Consider the following 13,284-nt stretch of genomic DNA (forward strand, 5'->3'; position numbering starts at 1 on the left):
AGATATATAGATATAGATATATAGATATATGAAAAAGTCCTTCATATATCTATATTTATATATATGAAAAGAAGAAAAGAATGGGGAGAACTGAGAGGCAGAAGAAGGTATGTGGGGGAAGAACAAACACACAGCGAGGAAGAGATCTAAATGGGCAATGAGGGAAGAGCTAAGGAGAGTGAGGAGCCGCATGGATCAGCAGGGCACTGACGTCAGCGGTGCACTGACCCCTGCTGAGCCCGGAGCCCAATGTGCTTGCTGAGAGGTGGAGCCTCAGGGGATAGGCAGTTATTTGAGCAACAGTCAGACAAAGTGAGATCTGTCCATGGAGCAACCACTGATGTGGGTCTACCCGACAATGTGAGGTAGGATGCTGTGGAAGCCAGAGGACAGAACTAGCTCATGAGGTTACCCCTCACAGACATATTTAAGAAGACCAATCCTAATACGGTGAACCAAAATACTGATAGGCAACAAACAGAATGAGAGAAGAGAGCAACTGTCCAGCTGTGTTGCTGGAAGGAACGGCCCAGGGAGCCTGGCAGGGTTGCAGTCTTAGGCTGCCTTGTCTAAGAGCCTCCAGTTTTCCCTGGGTGTCAGCTGGCTGGGGGACCCCCGGGTGCCCCTGCAGATCTGAGCGTCAGGCCCCCAGTGGCACTGCTGCTCCCTTGCTTCTCTTTGGGTCCAGTGCCTGGAGTGCTGGCCACTCTGAATCCAATTCTGAGGGACAAATTTTCTACGCTGCCACCATTCTGGAACCTGGTGCTCTGCTGCTCTGCTGCTGTCTCTCAAAGGAAAGTCTTTCACTTTTGCAATTTTGGGACTGCAAAGGGAGGAGACTTGCTGCTTCCTGTGATGCCCTCAGGCCATCTTTTATATTTTCCTGTTTCTTCTCAGCAATCAAGAGCTCCTCAGCTCTATCTTTACAGTCCACAGCTTTACTGGAGCTTCTTATCTGGCCAAACTCACATTTTAAATCATCTGCTGGACTCTTTGCTCTTGCCTGTCAGCATAAATCTGGCTAAAGCCCCCAACAACAGGCATGCCACAGTCTCAACGTTCAATTGCCTTGAAATTTTTTCCACCAGATTAATCAGTCTATTGCCCTTAATCTTAGTCTCAGGCAGTCTCTGGACACAAGAAAAATGCAGACAAACTTTCTACCAAGTCATAACACACATCACCTGCAGTCCATCACCCAATACAGCCCTTCTTCCCAGTAGAAACTTCCCTAGCCTGGTCTTTACCTGCAGGATTTCCATCAGCCTTCTTCTGGTCTTCTGAGCTCTGACCAGAATCTCCCATAGAGAACAGCCTAAGGCGTTCCAGCTCTATTCTTTCAGGTGACATCTCTGAACTTTTCCAAACTCTTCCCACAAGCCATTTCCAAAGGCTCTTGAACCACATGGTCAGGTATAGTGACAACAATGACTCCACTCCCGGTACCAAATTCTTTCTTAGTAACTTTTCTCTCTTCTCCGGTACCGGGAACCGAACTCACGACCTTGCGCTTGCCAGGCAGGCGCTTTTGCCGCTGAGCTAAATCCCCAGCCCCCAACTTTTCTCTCTTGCTGAGACAAAATACCCAACTCCCAAAATGAAGGAAAGAAAAATTTATTTAGCTCACAGTTTACGGAGGTTTCAGTCTGTAATCAGCTGGCTCCAAGGCAGGACGGCAGGGCACAGAGACAACAGTTCAAGGTGGCAGAAGACAGAAAAGCGGCAAGGGCACAGAGTGGAGAGAATAAGCCTCCTTTCCTCCCTTATATTGCAAGCGGGCTACCCCCTCCCCCACCGTCAGTGTAGCACTCACACAATCTCTGCGCTCTCCTCTTCCACAAGCTCAGGATGTTTACAAAGTAAGGGTCCTGGCTCCCTGCAGAGTCGCTCACTTAAACTTCTAAACTTCTCAAACTGACACAATGTATCCACCATTACATCGTCTGTCTGCTGTGACAAGGTCTCTGAAGTATTCATCTTGTGGAGGAAAGATGAACTTTGACTCAGTTTCCTAGGTTTCAGGCCATGTGTGGTTGGTTCTGTTGCCCTGGCCTGCGGTGAGACAGAGACCATGGTGGAAGGGCTGGGTGGAGCAGAGCTGCTCATTTCCAGGCAACCAGAAGCAGAAAGAAAGGGGAAGCACTGGAGAGGAAGGGGCCAGGGACAGGACGGCCCCCAGTGCCACTGCTAGGGATCTCTCTGTCCATTAGGCCCTGCCTCTCAGAGAGCCGATAGAGCTATGGGGTCAGTCCCTGATAAAGTCAGCGCCCTCGTGACCCGCTCAGCTCCTCCAGTCCCGTCAGATGGTAACCAAGCCTCTCACACAGCGAACTTAGGGGAAATCTTGGATTCCAACCATAACAGTGACTGAAAGAAGATCGACAATTGCAATGGGTTAGATAGGCTAGACAGGAAGTGCTCAGGCACACAGCAATCGTAGTAAATAGTCACAATACAGTGGTTTTTGTTATAAATTAAACTTCTATTGCTCATGAAAATATTTCTAATTTGCAATGTCATGTTGTGGCAGGGGTGGTGGTGCAGGCCTGTAATTCCAGCATTTTGGAAAGATGATGCAGGAAGATCACAAGTTTGAGCCCAGCTTGAGCAACTTAGCTAGTTAGGGAGACCCTGTCTAAAAAATTAAAGCCAACAAACACACAAATAAATGAATAAATAAGAGCTAGAGATATAGTTTAGTGTGAAGGCCCTGGGTTCAATCCTCAGTACTGCCAAAAACATATAAATAAAAAGAAAAAGAAAGAAAGAAAGGAAATGAGTTACTCTTAACATAATGCAAACCCAGCAGCTCAGCTTGAACTCGGAGTGGAGACATGTTCTTACCTGACTCACCAGAATACTGCTCTTCAGTGGTAAGAAGAGTAACGTAACACGTTTACTATTTGGCTTAACATTTCAAATAAATGTAGATTTTCTGGAGCTATAACTTCCTCTTTAAACTTTCTATGCACAGTGGAAAAACATGCTTTTCCTCACATACGTTGGGACATACATACACTATGTGATTGCGTACCCTGTGTGTAACCTCTCTAAATGAAGGGCAGCATCTCAGGATTCCAGGGAGAGTACTCAGAGACCCATCCAAATGCTGTCATACAGCTCAGCTATGGTGATCTTCCTTGGAAGAAAGGTCACAGTGACTGAGGCAAGACATTTCACATTTTATTTCCCTCACTGACTTGAAAGGTGTTGTCATAAATTTGTGCTGTATGGCGCTGCCTTTTCACCCATCTCCCAGGCCTGCCAGAGTTGTTGAACCCCGTAGTGCTCTGTCACCTTTGGCCTAGGTATCACTTCCCCTGGTGGTGGGGCTTTTTCCCCTCTCGTGATGTTTTCCTCATGCAACCAGCTCCCAGCCCTGTTGTGGGGCCTGAGAGATCGTCCCGACCTTAACAAAGGCAGAGCCCCCCAGGCCCTCTTCCTCTCTGTTCCCCACCCCCGCTGAGCTCCCCACCACTCTCGGATTTCCTGTGCACCTCTCGTCAGCTCCCTGGCTTCTCTGGGCTTTAGGTAAAAGTCTCGTCCACTTTGGCTCCCCTCTCCACCTTGTGTGAGCTGACTGACACCCTGAAGCTCATCCTACCTCACCAGAGCCCTTCCAAAGAACAGCTGTCTTGCCTGATGGCTGCTCGTGCAGGGCTTACTGACCAAGTTAGAGAAAAGCTACAACAAAATCGCAGCAACTTTTTTTTTCCAATTTGAGATTCATTTAGATTTCAGAAGAATTTGTGGCTGAAGGCTGATACATGATTATAAAAGTACTCTTCATTCACAATGGTCACAGGGCAGAACACGAGGCTAAGGCCCAGAGGAATGTAAGGAGAAGCAGGGGTATTTGCAGGGTCCATGCACACATCTTTCAGTGAGAAAATAGAGCCCGTGGGTCCATCAGAGAGCAGCCCAGACATCCAGTGAGATTGGGAATGAAGAGGTGTATGGAGTGTATTCATCTCTACTCCCCCTTCAAATTCCTTCAGCTGAAAGCAAAGGCCTATAAATACCAACATGTCAATGTGCTAACAAATAAAGTCGATTTTACAGTTATGTCAGGGATTCTAAGGAATCCTTGTGAAGCAGAAATTAGCCTGAGGTACAGCAAAGCAGAGCAGGATCCCAGAAGGCTCCTGCGGGAGGAAAGTGCTTCAGAGAAGGGGTGCTTTTAGGGGAATGGCCTTCTTCGGGTGAAGACACTGTGCAGAAGTAGGTGCTGGACCAATCCTGATGGTGGATAGCTGAGGAACTGCATTTGGAGAAGTGAGACGTGTAGGTTCCACCCTTTCCCTCTGGCTATGGAGACTCAAATGCCAGCGTGGTCCGCACTGTGACTCAGTCAGTGAGTATCTGTAGTAAATCTCGAGAGGTCGGTCAAGGCCACAGAGAGCTATTCACCCCCGAAAGTGGAAAGAACATCCTTTCCCTGTGCTAACGGACGTGTACTAACCCTCTTAGGTGCACTAAGTCATGTTACTTTCCCCAAATTGTTGCAGACAGCCCATAACACAACCACATCTACACAGTCCTGTGGGTACCTTAAGTCTAAAGAGGAGGAGGGACTCGCTAATCACCAAGGTTGAGCTGGAACCAAGGGCATGAAATGGGGCCATCAAAATCAATAAAGGAAGAGTGAATCAGAGTTAATACAGTGAGGAGAGTATTTTACAGCAAGTTTAGTGAATAATTTCAGGTAAATTGGAAAGGACTTTGCAACCATAAAATTCTTGAAAATGAAAAATTATATCTGAAATTTAGAAGCTCTCAAAAGATAGAATGAATAGGATAAGGTGAATGCAAAGAGGAAAAGATTTTGACAGAATAATGCAGGACAAAATAACACATAGTAAAGTAGAAACAAATAGGCAAATTGAGACAGAATAAATGAAAATACCCAAACATCTGCTAAGTAAGTCATAGAGAGCAAAGGTATGAGAAGAAGAAATGGTCAAAGGGATAAGGAAAGATCATTTCAAAGATTGAAAAAAGACACAGTTTTGGCAAAAGGACTTGCTTACAAGCAAAAAAAAAAAAAAAAAAAACAAAAAACAAAAAACAAAACCAACCAAAGAAACCTTGTTCTCTCTGATGGTACAATGATTATTTCTTAAAATAAAAAGAAAACACTTGCTAATAAATGAATTTATTAACAAACACACAAAACCTCAAAATATATTCCAATAATATAATAAAAATATGTGACTAATAATATTATCATGTCATATATATCTTATAAATGCAAAAACAATTCAGTTTATTATTAACTATTTTAAAGCAATTTACTGCATTACATTTTGAGTAAAGAGTATAATAACTCTAGAGAAGATACCAAAGGATAAAGTACAATACTTAATGTGAATTTCCAGCAAAGTAGGACTAACAAGACTCAGCACTGGCAGTCAATTTTGGCCAGTTGGATATGTGCACTGTGGTTTTCTCCGGTGCTTTTAGTTTGTGCTTCCCTGACTGCTTGGTTGTAGCACATTTCCGTGTGTTTGGCCACAAGCTGAATGCTTTTTAGAAATGAGTTGAGTAATCAAGTATCCTGCCGACTTTTACAGTTTGCATTACCTGTACTTTTGCTTATCAGTCTGTATAAGTTCGTTACAGAGTTCAGGATGCAGCCTTCCTTGATTCAATCTGTTGCAAATATCGTGTCCTTCCTTGATGCTTGTCTTTGTCCTCCTTAAATGTTACATTTGATAAATGCCAGCTAATTTCAGTTTAGTGTAGGACAGTGTATTGCTCTTTCCTGATATGATTAGCATATTTTGTATCGTGAGAAATAGCAATCTATTGCAAAATGAATGGAGGAGTAAATCACTGAGTACATTTCCAGAAAGCAAAGCTCTACAAAGTTTATTTCTTAGCATATCTTAGTGTTCAAATTAATATGAAGAATGACCAGCAGTGCTTCAAAAGTCATGAAATAACTGGATGTACAGAAATTTGGACCCAACCACTACAAATCACACAGTTTTTAAGCTATGTGTTAAACATTCACTCTTCTGTTTGCCATATACGTACAACACAACTAAAGCTGCTTTGAAAAATAACACTTCACTGCATAGAAACAGTGATTCCAGTGAACCAAACTTTTAAAAGATGCACAAAATCTTTAGCATAAAATACAAACTTATCAGGGGAAATTAAAAACCTGCGTAGATCGGATGCCAGAAAGCCAAAGATAATCAGATAAGTGCCTACGGACACTTGGACAGCTCCAGGATGAAGCTGCTACTTAATTTGCTGCATTTTATGCCGTCCTTTGGGCGTGGTGACTCCTTTATTGAGGCAGGGTATGGAATTCTGTCCTCCTAAATCTGTCACACAACAAGCTTTGCCTGCATCTCTGTGTTCACCAACTGCTATTCTCTTTTTAAAAACTTAGATAATCACTTTGGGAGGCTGAGGCAGGAGGATTGAAAGTTTCAGGCTAGCCTGGGCAACTGAAGCACTGCACTGAAAGAAAAAGTTTAAATAACATAATTTTCTCAGGAAGAAAAACATAAACGCTTCCGAATTATAATCTGTTGTTCTTTATCTATGCCAAGTTCATGAAATCACATTCTGTTAGCAATTATTATTTTATTTAATTAAAATTAAATATATGAACTAACTTTCTCCTCATAATTCTGCTATGTATATATAAAATCATATATATATATATATATATATATAGCATATACATGTATGATTTAAAGTATCTGAAAAATGAGGGTGACAATCCGTAAGGCGAGGTCAAGTAAAGTGCTGATGCTTCCCTCTGCAGGTATTTGTAACACAAAGTATGACCAGAACACAGAGGCTTGAACCAATCTTTGGACCTATGTGTGTTTATTGAGTTCAGAACTTTCTCTTTTTCTTTAATGGGTCTAAGAATTTTTGTGGGGGGCAGAAATCGACTTTTTCCTCATAATTTCAACTTCAGAGAAGTCAGGATTGAACACTAAACAGCCTAGTTTTGTTAATAACCGGTTATAAATTTATCCTCAAAGATATCTATAAAGCTATATTTTGGCCCGTTCCACCAGTTGGGGAGTAAGTTTCTCCAGCTTGCTGCCTGCCGTGTAAATTAGTACTTCACTTTTGGTGTTTATAGCTGCAGCTTTTAGACTACCTGGGGTGCTCTTGAGTTTTGCTATTACAGAATTTGGTGAACAAAATTATAGAGCATGAACATGATTTTTAAATGCTGACCATCTGAGGAAACTGCCATAAAACTTCAAAAATATTATTAGGCTGCATTTAAGTCTATAAGTTGCTGATAAACGGTATTTTAACTACCCTAAAAATTTTATTTTCAGCCTGAAAACACCCACTTTGGCGGACAGACACGCAGACTAGCCCAGTGGCCGCGGGAGAGGAGACCTTGTTTCAGCTGTGCCATGCGCTGATCGAAGTGCAGGCCGGGAAGAACCGAGAGGCCGGTGGGGAGCCAGGAGAGCTGACAGAGGCTTCTACTGGGAGAACCAAGCTCGGTGACAGGGGGTGTAGAAAAGGGGCGAGCGACGGGGGAGGGCCGGGCAGGGCAGAGGGGCCCAGGAGCATGGGGCGCTCTGTGTGCACACCAGCTCCCCAGGGGAATGGGATCACGGTGCACAGTCAACGTGTACTACTAAAAATTTTAAAAATAAGTGGAAGGCTCCTCTGAGGGTTACGGAAACGCACACGAAGGACTCCTCCCTGTACCTGCCGTGTATCACTTAGCTTGTACTGTCTTGTTGCAACCGCCTCACGGATCTTCAGCCGCTGATCACGTTGACCTGTCAATCGCCGTTGTTTGCACACGAGCTGGCCCGAGGACGTGCCACCCTGTGGAGTGTCTTGCGCAGGATGACCTGGCCACAGCGGGGCGCCAGGGTCCCTGCAGTCCTGCGCCTTGAAACTCCTCGCTCACACTGTCGCTTCCTCCTCAGGGATGGAACCTCTGCTACCCTCCTTCAGATTTCCTCTTCCCTCTTATCCTTCTTCTTTGTGCCTGGACTCCATTTAGCATGCATCCCTATTTCAGTGCCAAGTACTATCTCGGCAGGATGCCTCGAGCAGGTTTCCCTTGCGTAGAGCCATCGTCTCCCTGCTCCCTCCTGTCCCCTTCTGATTTAGACCCCATATTCCCTTCCAGAATGGCCTCCTACTGACACCCTCAGCATTACTTCCCCGTCATCCTGTAATCTGAGCTTTTGAAGCTCTGTCTTTTCCCAGTACTCTTTGCTTTCCATACCCGCAGTGGAACGGCTGGATTTTCTGGGGGGTAGGAAGTCATGAACTCACCAGCATAACTGGTTTTACTTCAATTGCCAGGAACCTGAACAACATTTAATGCCCAGCGATGCATTTAGGTGTCCGTTGTTCACCCACTTTACCGTTCTTTGAAAATCTGTTTAGAAACATTTCACTTCCTCTTGACCTCCTTTATGTTCCCCGCATTCTTGGCAGAAGCCTTCCTCATTCATCAATCAGCTAAGAGCAGACAGAAGAGGCTCTCCTCTGTCGCTAAGTCAACATCCTTATCGGCCTCTTTGCCTCTCCTCTCCTTTTATGGTTGAAGAGCCGTCCTTGTTCCTAGCAAGGGCAGTCCCTGCATGTGCCCTCTGATGCCCTCTGCCATCTTGATTTCAAAACTTCTCCTTTGACCTCACACCCTCTGCTTCTGCTTCACAGTTATCCTATTTCTCGCTGTTTCCCAAGGCAAAACTGTGAACCTGAGGGCTCCTCCCATTTACTCTCTTACCCAGGCCAGCGACTTCCCTCCATACTACCTCACACAGGATAGTGCTCCAATGTTTTCCATAAAACTACCTTCTCCAGACACCGCTTTCTGCCCTCTTGGCATCCCGCTGGCCACTTCTTCAGTCCCTTTGTCTCCTACCTGAACAGCTGGTGCTCCTGGACCACCATAGGCTGTCCTTCCTGCACCCTCCTCACCGAGCTAATCCAGCTTCAAGTGGGAAACAAAAATCTACAGACTTGAAACACTCGTGTGTTTTTCTTAAACCCTGAGTTCTGTTAAACCCTCAGACTCAAATACCCACCTACCTCTTTGACATTCTCACTAGGATGTCTAATAGGTACCCTAAGATGAATTTACCCCGTGTTAGTTCACATCTCCCCCAACCCCGAACTATTTCTCCATAGTTTTCCAGTCGTGATTCGATCAATACCATCCTTATCACATTTCCTACAGAAACAGGGGCCTCACTTTTAACCACACCCCCGTTTGCTCTCTTGATTCAATCTACCTGCCGTTCCTGCTGATGGGAACCATAGCACTGTTCCCACTGGATGGGGCACACCTGTGTAATCCTCGCTAAACTCACCAAAGAGTATCTCAAATTCGATTTCTCAGGGACCTTTCCAGCCACCGTGGGTTTCCCCTGGATGCTGTGGTAGCCTCCCAGCCAGTCCCGCTATGCTCTCCTTCATTTTGTTTTCTGTGGAACTGTCAGCATTAGATTTAAAACATAACAATAGCCTCATGTAACTGTCTTGATTAAATGTCTTCATGAATTCTGAGGCTTCACAGACTCCCATTGGCCCCTCTGTGCTTATAGTATGTGTATTTACCCTGTCTTCCCGCAGGTCTCTTTCAAGATTCTTCCCACCTTCAATCTGCTGTCCTCTCACCTAATAATCTTTTCCTGGTCTTTCAACAGCTCAGAGACCACTCCTTCAAGTGTGAGCCCACGGTCACTTCCTCCTGGGGCTCCTGTCCAATTGGTCACAAGCAGCATTATCTCCTTCCCAAAGCCAGGCGGGCAGTGCTGGCACCTCACTTAGCATTTCGCGTGGTCTTTTATCGATTAAATGTCAAGCTGCTTGTTAACTTGTCCATCTTCTGCCACTGTTTAAGATCTAAAATAATAGGAACCCTTTCTTGTTCATATTAACTTTTAAGTTGGTGTTTAAAATAGATGCTCACCAAATATTTATGGGGTGGATGAGTGATGCTATGAATAGTTTTAGTATTATGATCTCTATTTTAGAATTTAGATTTACTAGAGTTTGGTCTCTTATCCAATAATGTGTTGCTGGACCATGACTCACTCAGGTTACCTGCCAGGGCTTAAGGATTAATTCTGAGAATGGCTAAGGGAAATCAGCTTAGGAACCAGCTCACTACCCTCACTACTTGTTGTGTAAACACCAGAAAGGTTGCTTCTTTGGGTACTTGGCATCTTGAAGAAAAACACAGTCCCTACTTTGGATGATTCATGGGAGATGGTACAGGGGAGTGACAAAGCAGCTGGCTGGCCTTTCGGGCAGAGGACCTTTAGCTGTGTCACGGTGTGTAACGCCTTACCAATGGAGGCTCCGGAGGAGCAGCTGGGCAACTGCATGAGGGAGTGGCGACTGGCTGTGCCCTGAAACTGTGTGGATAGAGATGGAAAGGACGAGGCCACCTGGGGCCGTGGGTGGGAGGCAGGAGAACTTAGAAGGACAGGGCATGTGCTCGAGGGAGAAAACCAGGTGCTATAAACAGGGTGTCTTGGTTACTTTCCTCTTGTTGCTGGGACAAAATACCTGATGCCCCAAATTAAGGATAGGAAAGGTTTATTTCGCTTACAGTTGGTGGAGGTTTCAGCCCATACTTGGCAGGTTACAAGGCACAGTGGCACATGGCAGAGGACTACAGCTCATGGTGGCAGAACACAGCAAAAGCAGCAAGCACACAAGGGAGGAATGGCTGCAAGCAGCCTCTTCCTCTCCCTTACATATGCAAACTATCCACCCCAGGGCGGGTGTAGCTCTCACATCCATAATCAGTCAAACTCTAAAAGCCTGCCCCATGACTGCATGAGGCTTTGGGGGGGCCACCCAGACACAAACCATAACACAGGATTACTCCAGAAATGCGTATATCTAAGCAGTCAATTAGGGTTTGGGTCAAGACTTCCTTGAAGGGCTGGAAAAAACTGGCATCATTAATACTTGACTTAGGAAATGAAATTAATCAAATCGTTACAGCCTAATTTCACACATATATATATATACATACACACACACACACACACACATACACACACATACATATAGCCTAATTATCTTTATTGGTCATTATGGAAACATTTAAAAAATAACAAACTTCTCTGGGATCCAGATCTAGGCACAGCACGTCATGCATCTAATAGACACCAGGTCACAATAAATAGCATACAAACACTTATGACATCACAGACAAAACAAGCTTTTTTGAGGAATCGGAGGGGTGTTCGTTTCCTACCTGAAAACACATGTGCTGCAGACTGATGAGATCTACTGTGTTATTTCATCCTTTGCACTTATGAAACTCTGATCTTGTCTGGACCCAGTGGTTTGAACTTTGCTCCAAACAGTGGAGAAGCCACCGTTGTCTCTCTATGACCCAAACAACCATGTCTCTAAATTTCTGGTGTGCCAAAATTACATTTTTACTGGTGCATTTTTATTCAATGTTATGACCATATTTTGAGCACCTGACAAATGTCAATTATCCAGCTAACCATCCACTATACAAAGATAAGTAGGAACTCACAGCCAGATCAAAGCATAGTTATCAAATAAATCACATCTACTTATTCTCAACCTGTTCATTTTCTGTCTCAAAGTAGTCAGACCTGATTTCTTGCAGGTTACTCTTCTGAGTACACACTGAATTTACATTTATTATGAATTCAATCAGCTTTTCTAGAGTGAAAGCAAGCTTTGCCGGGCTGTGGGTCCTCAGTAGTTTCTGAAGTTCTTGTGGGTTGATATCAGGGCCTCTGCAGTGGGCTCCAACCTCCCGCCAGGTATTGCAGCACACAGTGGAAAGAGCAAGAGAGAAATCTGCATGCGGTGGAGATCCGGGACGGCCAGCTGTTCACGGGAGCAAAAGGCCACGAGGCAGCCAGCACTCGGTATTTAGTGATCGAGGAAAATGGGGAGGGGATTATCGGATGACTCGGGCAAGAATGGTCTTATGCTAAGGAGGACCTTGCCCGGGAGCGGTCTTTCATCTTAGTTTTGGGTTTAGTCTTAGTGGGTGGGAGAGGATGGCCCATCCCTAAAGAGATGATGTGAAATCTCAAAAGGGAGATACCAATACTCCCAGGCCACTGTGGGCCCCTTAGGGAAGTATGTAAAACTAACCGTTGTGAATTTGTGGTCCCCAACAGATTGCAGCAACGTTTGAGTTTCAGTGGCTTCCTGCACGATACATAGTCTAGTTCAGGGTGTGACTCAACTGATGATTTTTCAATGGCATAAAGAAGACACATTTCTTTCTTTTTTTCTTTTTTTTCTTTTTTTGTACCAGGAATCGAACTCAGGACCTTGCACTTGCCAGGCAGGCGCTTTTGCCGCTGAGCTATATCCCTGGCAAGCTATATCCCTGGCAAGCTATATCCTCCCATGAACATTTTTTTTCAAATGTGGAAAAGTTATTCATTGGTGCAGACAAATATTTGTTACTAACATTAATATTATAAAAGTCAAAGAAGGCATACCTTAAATGACTTTCAAGTATTAAAGAAAATATTAAAAGCATTAAGCAAAACAAATATAAAATACTATATAATACACTACCCAGTTACAATATATGTGTACATGATTTTACAATTCATTTCTAAAGCAGAATTCATCAATATTAATGATGGTTTTGTTTTTAAAATTTACATATTTATTAAGGTAAAAAAGATCTATCTTGAACAAGATCTTGCCCACTAAGCAAAATAAGAGAAAAAGAAACCATGAACAAGGGAGGTGAAGAAAAAACATTGTGTTTTAATGTACATAATAGGCTGATGCGTATAATGAAGTCAGCTCTGACAGGTGTAGTCAGTGGCAGAGAGAATGCAAGGAAAGAGGATGACAATTTGTGCCCAAAGCATTTACCAAGTTGTTGGGAGTCCTTTAGTGTCTGCCAAGGGAGGAAACACTGGGATGAGCCCTGTGAACAGAGAGTTAAGCCCTCGTTAGATATTCTTGAGCTGAGTTTTACCCATATATTGGTTTTATGGACTATTTCTCCCAAGAACTGCTTTTCCTGCTTCCCTGCTACTTCTTGGGACTCCAGAAAGGATGGCGTGCAGGAGCCCAGCAGGCCGCGTGTCCTTTTCACTGTGGCCGTGGGCGGGTTCTGCTTTGGTTCTGCTGTCTGTGTCCTTTCCAGGGCATGCCCACATGGGGCTGTCAATTAGAGCAGGAGGAGCTGGGTCCCCCTTTCATCACCTAAACATTAAGTAAGCAGATGTATTGCTCCAGCAGGGTGGTCTCTCCAAATCCTTCATTTACCTTCCTGAAGGGACGGTC

Source organism: Chinchilla lanigera, unplaced genomic scaffold, assembly GCF_000276665.1.
Source record: "Chinchilla lanigera isolate Chin_1 unplaced genomic scaffold, ChiLan1.0 scaffold00035, whole genome shotgun sequence".
Taxonomy (NCBI): domain Eukaryota; kingdom Metazoa; phylum Chordata; class Mammalia; order Rodentia; family Chinchillidae; genus Chinchilla; species Chinchilla lanigera.